The 13,557-nt window shown below is 39.6% G+C and overlaps 1 protein-coding gene across 2 annotated transcripts in view; it reads right to left on the reverse strand.

Annotated features, from left to right (window-relative positions):
- The window catches only part of GTDC1 (glycosyltransferase like domain containing 1), a 352,224-nt gene extending 340,338 nt beyond the window's left edge, over window positions 1-11,886 (reverse strand). The window contains exon 1 of one of the 2 annotated variants that reach the window (XM_073241398.1): window positions 11,628-11,886. The gene's annotated coding sequence lies outside the window, so the exon portion shown is untranslated. Of the gene's footprint in view, window positions 1-11,589 lie in introns of both variants that reach the window. The other variant, XM_073241397.1, reaches the window with a different exon arrangement.
- Between the last annotated feature and the right edge of the window lie 1,671 nt (window positions 11,887-13,557).

Raw genomic sequence — 13,557 nt, forward strand, 5'->3', positions numbered from 1 at the left:
ACATGCTACCATGTTACTAGGTCTGAAGATATTATTTTTTTAATTCAACTGCGCTTTAATTCTCCATAATACTGTATAGTATGATTTTCTGTTTACTACTGAGCTTAAGAGCCTACATGAAAGGATGTTTTCCTAGAAAATTCTGGGCAGGGTAGCTTTTTGCAAACAAATTTATTTTAAATACCCAGGGAGAACAAATTTCAAGAATATCCCCAAGCAAAAATTTCCATGAGAAAATCAAACTCCTTAGATTAACATTCTTAGGTTAATTTTTTTTTGATTAAGCACATGTTTTTCTTTACTGTATTTCCCTCATAGTATGGGAACCCAGCACTAAGGGTTGATAACTATGTAAGTTCCATAAATAGACAGGATCTTTAAAGCATGATTACCAAAGCAATTACCATATATCATTATGGAATGATAATACATTACACATTTCCCAAACAGATCAAATTTACTTTAACCACCCCAACCCCACAAAAAAAATTCATTTTTATTTAGTCATACAGTCCTTGGAATCATAGTAGGGCTTGATGCCATACTGGTGTCACACTCTGCCAGTCATCCAGAGAATATGCCAGCTTTCTTTTTCAACTTCTTTGTCTACTAGTGCATCAGTGGACCCAGCAAGCAGCTCAACCAGACAATTTCAGTTAACGGATTTTGCTCTCTGTGCATAACAGATGAAAATCTTTATGAAGTATCCAGTTTGTCTTACAGCTGAGAGATCTGAACCTGCTGCAGATGTCACATCTAAATTCTTGAAGGGATTTTTATCATCAGTGTCACCTATAAAACAAGACAGTGTCACCAAAAGCAATGTTCTAGAAAACCTCTATTTCAGTAATGCAAAGCTTTCTGCATCATAACTGATTATCACTTATTTGCCCCAATTCTGGCCACTGCCTGTTCCTGTAGAGGCATGATATAAGCAAAGATTTTATATTTTTAAATGGTTGAAGTTTTTTAAAAAGACAACATTTTGTTATATGTAAAAATTACATGAAATTCAAATTTCAACCTCCATAAATAAGGTTTTATTGGAACATAGCTACTCATTCATTTATGCATTTTTCTATGGCTGCTTTCATGCTACCATGGCAGACTTAAGTAGGTGCAAAAGAGAACATACGACCCATAAAGCCTGAAGTATTTACTATCTGGTGCTTTAAAGAAAAAGTATGCCAACCCCTGGCCTTGAGGATATTTAGGGGGTAGGTACTATGATACCTAGTGTCTGTTAAATGTTGCCTGAAGAACCTGACTGTAATGACCCAGCTGCTCCCCTGCCATACTTCCACCCATTCGTTTAACAGGTATTTCTCGGGCAGGCTTGTCACTCCTATGCAGATATCTATAGACACCTTGCCTTCTACTCCGGCTCAGCCTTGCCTCAATCCAAGGGGTCAGTATTGCCCAAAAGCAGGAAAAGAAAAAGAACTCAACTTCAGGTCAAGTTCTAGTTCTTCGTTGCCCTCTTCTGTGTCCCCCAGTTCTCCTGGTTCTGGATTTCTGCATATCAACTATTCTCTGGAACAGGCTTCCTGTATTGCATACCAGTCTTAAAAGTCTGTATTTCCTGCCAGAGACCCTTGGGCAGTAGGCTGAATCACAGCATTCTTTGACTGAATTGTGCCAGATGATCATCAGTTCAGCTCCTGCTCAGACAGACATCCTGTAACATGAATTTGGGGCTCCTGTGAACAGCTTAAACATCCAACACTCTCCTGGCCTCCACCACACCTCCTGATCATGACTGCCCCTGGAGTTCAGTTTTCTTTTATAAACCTCTGGCCTATAAATCTGAGTTCAACCTTCCTAACTTACTGTCATTTTTTCTTGAACTCAGTTCATACAATAACCAAACATAAGAGCACAACAAAACTATATAAATGGATTTCCCAAACTAGGACTACCCACATTAAGACATCTCTTAACTTTTTAGCAACTGCCCCAAATGGGAGTTCCTCACACCCCCAAGCAGCATCAAAAACATCTCTTCTTCCCTTCATTAATGCTAGTTAGCCCAAAGCTTCTATACTTGCTTCATCTGACAGTGTTTCCTATCACCCTTTGCCTACTGAGGTGCCTAAGAAACCTGTCTCTTCAGCATTGCTTCAGAATGCCTCTCTTTCTTCTATTAAAGTTTTAACAATCCTGTACCTTTTGTGAGGAGGAAAGGGGTTTTCTTTTTTTGCCTCTGTTGGACTACAATGGAGAAATGGATTTGGCTAGACTTCTAGGAGTCAGAATGTTAGTCCCCACAGGAAGATGTTAACAGTCCACAATAAGGCTATCTATGCCCATACTAGTAACGGCATTATAGAACCCATCTGTAATTCAAACTATATTGTTGCAAACAATTAATTCACCAACATGTGAATTACAAGTCTATTCTTAAATTGCAGACTGACCGGCTAGAAAACTGCTATGAAATGTCAGGCAAACTTTACAACAGATTAGCCCAATGTAAAGACTTCAGAAAAATTGTTAATTTATTTTCAGCAAAATCAAATTCACTACAACCTTGAAGTAACCTGTCATGGTGAACAACTCCAAAAATACCATGAATAGCTAACAAACAAAAGAGCGGTATCAAGAATGGCAGCTGACTGGAACTATCACTAACTGTATCTCAATTCTGAGTAGCAACCATATAGATAGAATCAATTTTAAATGAAAATCTTAAACACACACACACAGGAATCCCCTGCCCATTTGGGGATGACAGAGAAGTCCAGTGACATATCCTTACAACCACAAAAAAAAAAAAAACAACTAGAGGCATAGAGTCCACATTCCAAAGGAATACTCAAAAGATTAAAACATTAGAACTTAACTCATTTGATGAACCTAGTCTCCTTACCTTAAAGGAACAGTTTTGGTATCAGGCCTCCTTTATGTTTCCAAAAACTTAAGACTCCCAAGAGCTTTTGTTAATGTGAGTTGTAGCTATCATTTTTATCATATTAGAAATTAAATGAGAAAATGTAAAGTATTTATTAATTCATTTTAAATTTTAGAAACATTTAATATGACAACATGCTATGAAAAATTAATTCCTAAACAAAAACTTAGTGATAAAAATGATACTGTTTTACAACTTCTGCAAATTTCTTTCTTGTCTAACTTTATAGGAGATAATTAGATTCTCCTATCTGCTTCTACATTCAATCTGTTGTGATACTCTGTTTTGATTAAAGTATGAGGGAAAGAAAAAAATAGCCCCACACAAATATGTAATGAGAATAAAAGTTTATGTTAATATTAACAGCCTTTTCAGATAATTGTGGACGTTCTTTGATATTACACCAAAACTTGGTAAGTAGTAATTTAAGGACTAGCTGTAATATGGAACCTCATCTCACATGAACTTTTTGTATTCTGTTACTTGCTTTTTATAAGGGTCTTCTACCCATAACTGTGATCACTCTGAAAGTATTGGTTCACTGAGTTATACAGATATTCCAAATCTTGACATAATTAACTAATAAACGGCATAGCAAACGCTGACATGCATTAGTATCACCACCTTTCTCATCAGAAAAATCTTTTAAGTATTGGAAAGATAACAAAGGCACAGGAGATAACACAAGTTTTCCAAATTTTAATTTTCACTTGAAAGTTCAACTTTTATCAGGGACAAATATTGTCAGTTGTTTTCCCTAAAGTGACAGGCTCATTTTGCTCACTTTCAGGAAAATGACCATCAAATATCTAAGTCTAAATAATCATAGTTTGATAGTCAATATTTAAAGTAAAAATGATTTTACCTGAAAAATACAGCTAATTTATTATGCAACTGAAAGAAAATCACGTAAGAGTTCTCCCTGAGAAAACCACTGTATCTGGATATGCAGCAAACGGGCCTTTTTGCCTATTTACTATCTCATCACATAATAAAGTGTACTCAAGGATCAAGTTTTAATAAAATTAATCATTTTTAAGTGAAATTGGCCTTTCCATTTTTTTTTTTTTTTACTGTAAGTACAATAATCATTAGTAGAGTTTGGTGCCACCACCATTTAATACCTACAAAGGCAGCCAGTTTTGGTGCTTTAGACAGTGCTTTAGTGACAGCAAGGCAAATATCAAAGCAGTGGAAAAGGCAAAAAGTTAGCATTACTATGAATATAGTTTTAACCTCACAGACCCCCTGAAAGGGTCTCAGTGACCCCCATGGGTCTACATACCACAGTTTGAGAACTGTTGTCATATAGAAACACTGAAAGCTATGAATAAGTTGCCATCCTCAAATCCACAGTAAATATCCCCCTACATAAGAAATACATTAAACATCTGTACAACTTCTTTCATTTTAATTCACATTTAGTGCAATTTGTTCTCAACCTGAATTGGTAATATAAGTAATAGCAGCAATTAACATTTAATGAGCCCTTGCAGGTACTACATCATTTAATCCTCGTAACTCTTAGTTCTCTGATACATTCATTCAACAGTTAAGCCTCAGGTGGACAGGGGAAGTCATCTGTCCAAGGTCACAGCAACTATCAGTACTTATGGATTCATATATTACTAAGAACTTTACATACTTCATCTCATTTCTTTACAACCTTTCTATTATCCTTTTTACCTTTTATTATTCTTTATACTTTTATAACCCATTCTATAGATGAAAACTTTGAATTAAAAAAGTAAAGTCTCCTGCCCAAAGTTACCCAAGTGTTGGATCACCCATATACAAATCCTAGTCTGTCTTACTCCAACAAGCACACTAAGTATTCTGCTCCTCTGTACACCACACATCAGTATACCCATATGTATGTAAGCAGACTGATGGTTTTAAGTCTTACATAGTTTTAAAGTAAACTGAGCAAGACTTAAATATTTGGAGAGATGTTTACTAATTTTATTATCTCTGTCTACAAATGGAACAAAATCTATTTCCTTTTAAAATAGCCTATAATATAAATAGATAGCTCATCAATTCACAGTACTAAACACTTATCTGCACATGACAACAAATCATTTTTAAAAGATTACTTTTCTTAAAAACACCCAATACACCGAGGTAGTATTATTCCCATATTACATGAGGAAACTGAAATTCAGAGAAGAACACTAACTTTCCCCAAAGACATGTTATTCTGAAATGGTACAGGCTGTTGCCTGTTAGTTTGGACTGACCCTGAAACTTAAATTCTTCAATCTCACTGCCTGCACATATTTAAGGTCTCAGGCAATGACCTAGGAATTGCTCACAAGGTCTGGACACACAACTTGCTGATATCAAATCCACTCTACCCAAGGCAATCAAGGTTAAATCATCTTTTTATCTCAAAGACCAAGAGGTGAAAAAGAAGCTGGTGCATGCTGAAAATAAAGATCTATGTTCTCAAGCGCTTTAAGTAAACCATCTATACGTTACGGAGAAGAAAGTAAACTTTACTTACAGAGGAGTCAGACAGCACACATTTTGGCTGACATAACCTCGCTGCTGTTTTAAACAAAACAAAAAATGGCTAGAGGAAAATATCACAGCTACATAGGCTATCTACAGATTACACAACAGCTTTCAGATGTCAGGAGCCCAGAAATGATGTAAACCTTAGTAAATGACAGCAGAAATCATTTTCCTAAAGCTTTTCAAAACTCCAATCAATCAGTAAAATTTTCATTTCAAGTTAGGATCTGCAAAGGTCAGAGGTTATGCCTTAGTATTTGCTTCTATTTTAAGGACCTACTCGGCAAGACGCTGCTTCATGATAAACCCTAAAGGGCACAGGGAAGAAATCAAGGTTTATCCAACTCAATTCATCCTTACAAGTTGTTATAACTCAACCTTGAGGAAGTATAAACATCTTGAGATTGGACAGAGAAGTGTGGCTTTAAATTCAAACAAATTGTATTCTCAAGGAGTCCACACACACATTTGACATTTGACAGGAAGGTGACAAAATGGAAGGCTGTGGTATACCACCTAAAAGGGCAGGCAAGAGATGAGCAATTGTACTTGCTCTTGTTGAGCAAGAATACTGTATGCTGGATTCTCTCTGTGTCAAAGGGGAAAAAAAAAAAAACTATAGAGCAACTTTACCTCCTCCTTTTAACGGTCCCTAGCATGACCAAAAAGAATCACAATCTAGTAATGTTAAAGAAGCTGACAGATATATAGAAGAAAAAAAATCAAGATTGAGGTCATGTCCCTTGACATGCATCATTTACACTAAGGATTCCCCCACTTATCTGAATTAATTTCATGTACCCCATTTCATTCAGATAATTGAAGTTTTCCTTTTAGAGTTGTAAAGTGTTTACCTCAACATAATTAGGAAACTGTCCACTTAAAAATACCACTACAAAATTACCACCTCCTCCTCCCTACACATATACATTTACTCCACTATCACTAAAAGTATGAAATTTTGGCCTTCACAGAAAATTTAGTTAAAAAGCCCTCTTTAAAAAATCAGCACAAGAAATTCTACAAGAAAAGTTATGGTCATTACCTTTTTAAAACAGAGTGTTTGCATTACTTGCTAAAGACATGGTAATTTGGTTATTCAATACATGACTACTGTTCTGAAACCAAATTAAAGGTTTAGACTACTAAAGAGTTTGATGACTTGCCTTAATACAATAACTGGGGCTGTATGGAGAACAAAATCAAAGAAGTCTCTCTTTTTTATGAGCAAGCATTTAAGGGCCTTTTAATGAGAATTTACTCTTTAGTATATAATTACTAATGAACAAAAATTGGGCCATTAAACTCACTTCTTTATAGTGTCATAAAACTTCTATGTGTAAGAAATATAATAAATTAATCAAACTCAAGAAAAATTGAAATATATAACACCTAATAATACATGGTGAAAATGATATACCATTTCTTATTAAATAAATGCTCTGCTAAATGATTGATGAAACTGTTTTTAAATAGATATGCTTATAATTTAAAACACACAGACTCTCGAGTACTAATGATGACAATGTTTAAATTTCTTCTATGAATTCTAAGTTCCTAATATGAACACTGGTTTCCCATAATGATAACTGACTTACTGTTAGGATAAATCAAATCTAATCAATATTTATTTTATCACCTGCTATGTGCCAGGAACTGACTGTACCAAGTGCTGAGGACACCGCCAGGAACAGCACAGATTCAGTCCCAACACTCAGATTACACACTGTCTAGAAGGAAAGACAGAGAGTGAACATACGTGCTATGAGAAAGTATAAAGCTACTTGATCAAATGAAACTCAAAACTGTGAGAAGATATGGGTGGAAAATCAAACACTTGAAAATAATTAGCTACTGCTAAAATTGGATAAAAATAACCCATTACGTGACTCAGCTAAGAAGGCAGAGACCCCAACTATAGGGTAACCAGGAATGGATCTCAGTAATAACTGAATGAATCCAGGGTGCCCTACAGTCCCTGATGCAAATGAAAGGTTGACCCTCAAAAAAGGTTCAGATTTAGTAGCCAAAGAGCCCAGTTCTTGGCTGCTCTGTCCTCAGTAACTAAGGTATCAGTCAGTGAGGGTAAGTCCTGGAGGTAGTAGCAGAGTTATCTTGGCTCTGGAAGTGCTGCCCCTGTTGAAGTAGGGCCCCACCATCCACCTGTGGACAAGAAGAGCTTCGTGAGAGTTAAGAGGGGATGGCAAGAAGAGAGAGATGGCCAAACTGTCAGAGGTCTTAACCAAGGTTCCAGATCCACTAGGGACCTAGAATACTAGAAAGAATCATACCAACAACATATCAACTCAATGGACTTATATAACACTTACTAAAGAAACAACTCAAGCATGACCTTCAGGGAAAAGGACTACATGCTCTCACTAATTGATGATTCTAATCTTAATTCCATCTAAAACTTTAATGAAGTATTCTAAATGCCTTATGCACACTTCATTAAAATGCTTATGACATGTATTTTCAAACTCCTGACTGAAGTGTTTTTAAAAATGTGTATCTCCTAGTCAAACTAAGTACATGGCAGGAGTGCAATGAGACACCGTACCTCTATGAACAATGGATGCTCAAGGCACCAGAATAATTCCAGATCCCACCTCCTGAAGGCTTAAATGTATTTTCAATCTTAAAAATCAATTCAAGAACTGGGTGGACTGGACAAAACTGGCAGTGAGTAGGCCAGGACGACAGACTGATACAAGAACCAGCAATGACAGATGTGAAATGATTTGCTCCCTATAAATTAAACGCTATTCTACTCTACGGTAAAACTGTTTTCATTAAGTGTCAGTAGAAAAAAAAAATTTGCATGTGTTTCAAAGACGTGTCCCTGTGAAGGCTATTATTTATATGACTCTATATATTCAAATAGGAACCACTCTATGGAATTGGCCCTGCATTTGCCCAAACATTACTTCCAAGGCTATTCAAGGGGTTGGAGTGCTGGTACTTTCCAAAAAATACTTGAAATTTTTCCTCAAACTTTTTTTAAAGAAAAAAGAAAAAACCTTGTTCTGATCTATTAAAGAAAGAGGAGATTAAGAAAAAGAAAACACGGCAGGCTTTGTTTCTTTGGTTAGTTTTTTGGGGTTTTTTTTTCAGTATCACCGACATAAAGCACAACATATCAAAAACAGCCTAAAACTAAAGTATCATTTCAAGACTGCTTGCCAAAATACTCTGAATTCCAAGTCACGTTCCTTACCTATATGCTGAAAAATACATCCTTATAAAGTGTAACCAAGTCTTTAAAATGTGGCTTATAGTAACAATTAGAGGGCATTCCATTCATGGTTGTCAAACTTTGCTTCAGTGGAAAATTCATTTTATTTTAGCTCAACTGAGGTCTTCTATCAAAAAATTTAAATAATGGTGTATTTTCCTAGTTTCTCAGTAACATATGTTAAACTACAAAGTTCTCAACATTAAGTTTCTTCCCCCAATTTTTCTAGAATATTTGACACCTGCTACCTCTTTCAATATTGGAATTAAGCCTAAAAGTATCTGATTCAACAAAAAATGGAAATGAGTTATTCCAAGTCTACAGTATCAAGATTATGACTTCCAGGATACCTTCTTAAATTTGATTAAGCCCAGCAAGACCACAAGCATTTATGTACCCACTATACTTGACACTAGGCATACACACAGCTAAGTAAGACATGGTCCATGTCTCATAAAGCCCCTCCCCATCAGGGAAAGGGCATGCAAGCCAAGAAATATTTACTAAATGCCCACATTAAACACTGTGGTGTGGAAGATGCAAAATATTCACCCTGCTTAGCAAGGACTTCAAGTCTTCTGCATTAGAAGCCCACTAAGAAAAGTGATGCTGGGGATGATGGAACTCAAATACTTCATGTGCACAGGCCCTTTCTTCCTAATGAATACCAAGATTACATACACTGTGACTCTAAATCTCTTGAAATGCCAATCTCCTGGGATTGACACAGACTAAATCAACATTCTTTAAGTGAAAATAATTACTAAATTCAAACAAATGGTACTGTTTCAATTAATAAAAGGCAAACATTTCCTAACTATAATTTGCATCATTTGTATCTAATGGGTCAAAATCACAAATGAGGGCATATATTCAGAATAAGGGGGATAAAAGGTAAGGAAAATAATAATTTCTTGTATTTTTAAAATATAATTAAAACAATTTTGGTACAAGAATATCCATTAGGGAAGTCTAAAGTATCTAAACGGTTTACTTAAGTCAACTAGTTCTATTCAACTCCTGTTAAATCTCTTCAAGAAACTTATTAGAAGTAACGGTGTTGGACCAAACTGTTAAAGTCCCTTACAAACAGAACATTACGTACTTCTGTGGTCCGTAAGATTAAAATGTCAACACGGTTTCAAAACGGGAGTAAAGAAGCCATCTTAACTTCTCAAATTGATAATGCTGTAAAATCCACCGTTTCCTACCTTATCTCAGTATCATGGTTCAAATTTTACCTATTCAGTTTTCAAATTTGACAAAGAAAATTTCTTGATTCAAAAACTCCTCCAACCCTCAACACTAAAACTTGTTTCGTTAAATACAAGAGCCTAAGGAAAATATACAAATATACAATAAATGGGAGCGGGAGGTGAGAAATCTATTCCACATCAGAGCTGAAATGAATTAATTCAATACTGCACTTGGTATGTTGGATACCTACATGGAGCTCCGGCCATGCTTCAGCTTACCGTTAATCAGATTTACAGACTTCAGTAAAATGGTTCTACTGAATTCCTTTTCAACAAAGAGCTCCTTTACCTGACCACTATGCTGAGCTTTAAAATCAAATTCAACGGCAGAACCAAGTAACCAACGCGAGCCACGCACCAGGGGAGCTGCATTCTGCAACATACCTTTTGTGGAAAATCACTATCAACTCACGTTTTCCATTTCAAACCGTGATACAGGTGGGGGGAAAAGTATAGACTTGTTTAAATTCTCCCATCACGCTGCATCAAGGCTCTAATTTAAGAATTTTTTTAAGGTAATTTAATGCAGGACAGTTATCAGAAAACTCTGAAAGTTGTATATGAGAGAGTGAGAAAAGGAAAAGGAAAATCTCCCTCGGAACTGTAGGTTAAATTAATGTACTACTGCAACTTTGCTGCGGTCGGGTACGTGGCTGACCTTCCAGGAGTTAAATTCGCAGAAACTTTCCCCCCCTGAACAAAGTGCCTGGATCCCAAACAAAGTTTCTGCTGGATCCTTAGAGGAGCGACTCTGCGGGGCCGCAGAGGCAGGTCGTTAGTCCCTGCGGACCAGGGAGAGTGAGCTGGGGAGGACAGTTAAGAGAGCGACAGCGGGCCGGGAGCAAAGGTTCGCCTCGGGAAGCCCAGGGGCGCGCGTCGCGAGGGACTCGACCTCGGGCCCAGGGGTCGACGAGGAGACGCCCTCCACCTACTCAGGCCAGGGCCGCGAACGCAGCCTCACTTCTCCCCACGCCAGGTGACGCGCCCGCACCCGGCCCTCGCCGGCGGGGCGCCGGGCTGCGTGAAGCCGGCACACACGACGTGCAGTCCCCATGAAAAGGAAATCAGAAAATGGCCAGCGCGTAGGAGGACTGAAAGCGGGCAGCCCGAGGGCCCCGCGCCGGGAGAAGGGCGCAGGGCGACGCAGAGAGCGTGGCGCGTGCGCCCGGGAAGCGCGCCGCCCGCGCGGCCATCAGCTCCGCCCCTCAGCTCCCCACGCCGCCGCCGCCGCCGATGCCCCTCTGGGAACTCCGCGCCGCGCGGCCCCGCGAGGCGGGCGCCGGGGAGGGGAGGGGCCGTGCTCCCCGCCTCCCCGCCGGCCTGCGCGGCTCCCCAGCCCGGAGCCTACTCACCTCCTCCTCCTCCTCCTCCTCCTCCTCCTCCTCCTCCTCGTCTCTCCCTCCTGGCCACCAGCGCGGCCCAGCCGGCGACGCGCTGACGCCGCGCCCCTCCCCCACGATCGCCGCCGCCACCGCCCCTCCCGGACCGCTGCCTCCGCGGCCTCAGAGCTCTGCGGACGCAAGCCCCGCCCCCAGGCCCGCCCACGCACTCAGGGCTCCGCCCCTGCGCGGTCCGGACGCTGCTGGTACCGGGTTCCTGACTCAGCGGCTGCTCCCAACCGCGCGGGGCACGCCGCCTCGGGTGCAGGCCCTTGCTTCTCTCCTCACCTGCCCACTGGCGGAGGACCTCTCGCCTCACTACCCACCTCCTTGTGCGCGCTTTCCCATCTCTCGTCAGCTCCAGCGTCTGCCCCTTCAGCATTTACACTCTTTCCCCACCCCCACCCCCAGTCTAAACTCGCGCTGGCGCCGTCTCTTTTCCTGTGGAAGGCCTCCGCTGCTGCCTCGGTCGGCCTCAGCTTCCTCCTGCCGTTTCCTTGTCGGTCCCTTCTCTCCCCGTCTCCGCTCCTCTCCGTGGCCTGCTGGATCCTCAGGGACCCGCGCGAACCCGGCTGCTTCCCTGCCACCTCTACCTGCTGGGCAGCTCGCACCTCCGCGGCGTCAGCCTTGCCAGCGCGTCCTAGTTTCCTTCCCTCTGGCCCCTGCTCGGAATCTTGGCCGGTTCACACTTCCCTTCACCTACATTTTGTGCGTGCTTTTGGTTCTGACTACTACACACACTTTAGATGCACTTTGGGTATTCAACAATTGCGTGTTCACGATCCCCCTTACATAAAGAGAGTCACATTGAGTAATGACAAATCACAAAGCAAAGCCATAGCAGTGGTGACCATCTTTGACTAGCATAGTTCCATCTTTACTTTCTTTATTCGTTAATGTATTGACAGTTAAATTTCAAAGAATGGGATTTTCTATTGGAGCTTACAATTCACAAACTTTGGACTTTTTTTTCCTGCAACCTCACCTCACTTTAGCTCTCTTATTTATAAAATACTTAGTAGAAAGAGCACCAGGAATAGGTCTTTTGTTTTCTTACCTGTACAGCGAGGAATTTTTCCCTTCCACATTTAAATTTCTGTAATTCTGAAAGAGTTTTATATTTGGAATGAGCTTATGGGTTAAATGAGTCAGGAGAAGGCAAAACATGCAAATGTAACTGGAAGTCTGGTAACTTCATTTGTAAAACTGCAGCTTGGAAGAGTTAGCCTGTGATGGGAAAATGAGTTAAGGAACATACCAAAATAAAGGAAACTGATTGGGCCTTTGGAGTTACATCCTCAGGTTGCTTTAAATTGTGTGAGTAAACATTATTTTCCTTAAATTAAAGAGTTAAAACCATCTACCATTCTAAAAATCCAGGCTCTACGTGGACTTCAAAGTTTAAAGCCATTGTTGAATTTAACAACACATTACAAGCATTTGAAAGCCTAATAGACCATCTGTCCATCCACTTTAATACAAATTGGGGAAAAGAAAAGTGTAAATGCCAAAAGTTGAAAGCAGGGGTTCCTAACTACATATGAAACTAACAACTCCTATCCCACAGAACAAGTATATGAAAAACTTCCAAAGGCTATGACTGCCATTTCAGTTGATTTGAAAATAGAATCAGGTAGTTTTCTGATTTAATTATCTAGTCCTTAATATTATCTGGAGTCTAATATTTTCAGTTTACGGATGAAGAACTAAAGCCCAGAGAGGGTAAGTTGCTTGTTCAATATTACCCAGGTTAATTGGAAACAAAGCCAGGAGCTCCTGTCTCATACCTGCCAGCATCTAGCTTACACTTACCAGTTTTCGACATCAGAGGTCTTTGATGTCTCAGTTTTGCCTCTGTGATCTGAGTGATGGATGAAATTGAACTTGGCATTAACTAGGAAGGTATTGATGTCAGAGGCTATTTTGTCCCACTGGTTTCAAGGATTCCTGTTGCACAAGCTCCATCCAACCCGGGCATAGTTCATTTTCATAATTCAGACAATTCTGGCCAGGCTGCTGGACATGTCCCAACCAAATACATTCATCGTAGTGCCAAGAGCTGTACATGACTGTAAGAATTATGAATCCCCCTTGTCAAGAAAATTGCAACATTACTGGGTAGGTAAAATGTGAAACATAAAATGATAAACAATTCACCATTAATAACCAGGGACTCAGTCGTAAAATCCAAAGCTAAACTGGAAATTACCCATGTAAATTAAGGGAAAACTTCATAGGAGGACAAAAAAAGAAAAT

Source organism: Manis javanica, chromosome 7, assembly GCF_040802235.1.
Source record: "Manis javanica isolate MJ-LG chromosome 7, MJ_LKY, whole genome shotgun sequence".
NCBI classification, from domain to species: Eukaryota; Metazoa; Chordata; class Mammalia; order Pholidota; family Manidae; genus Manis; species Manis javanica.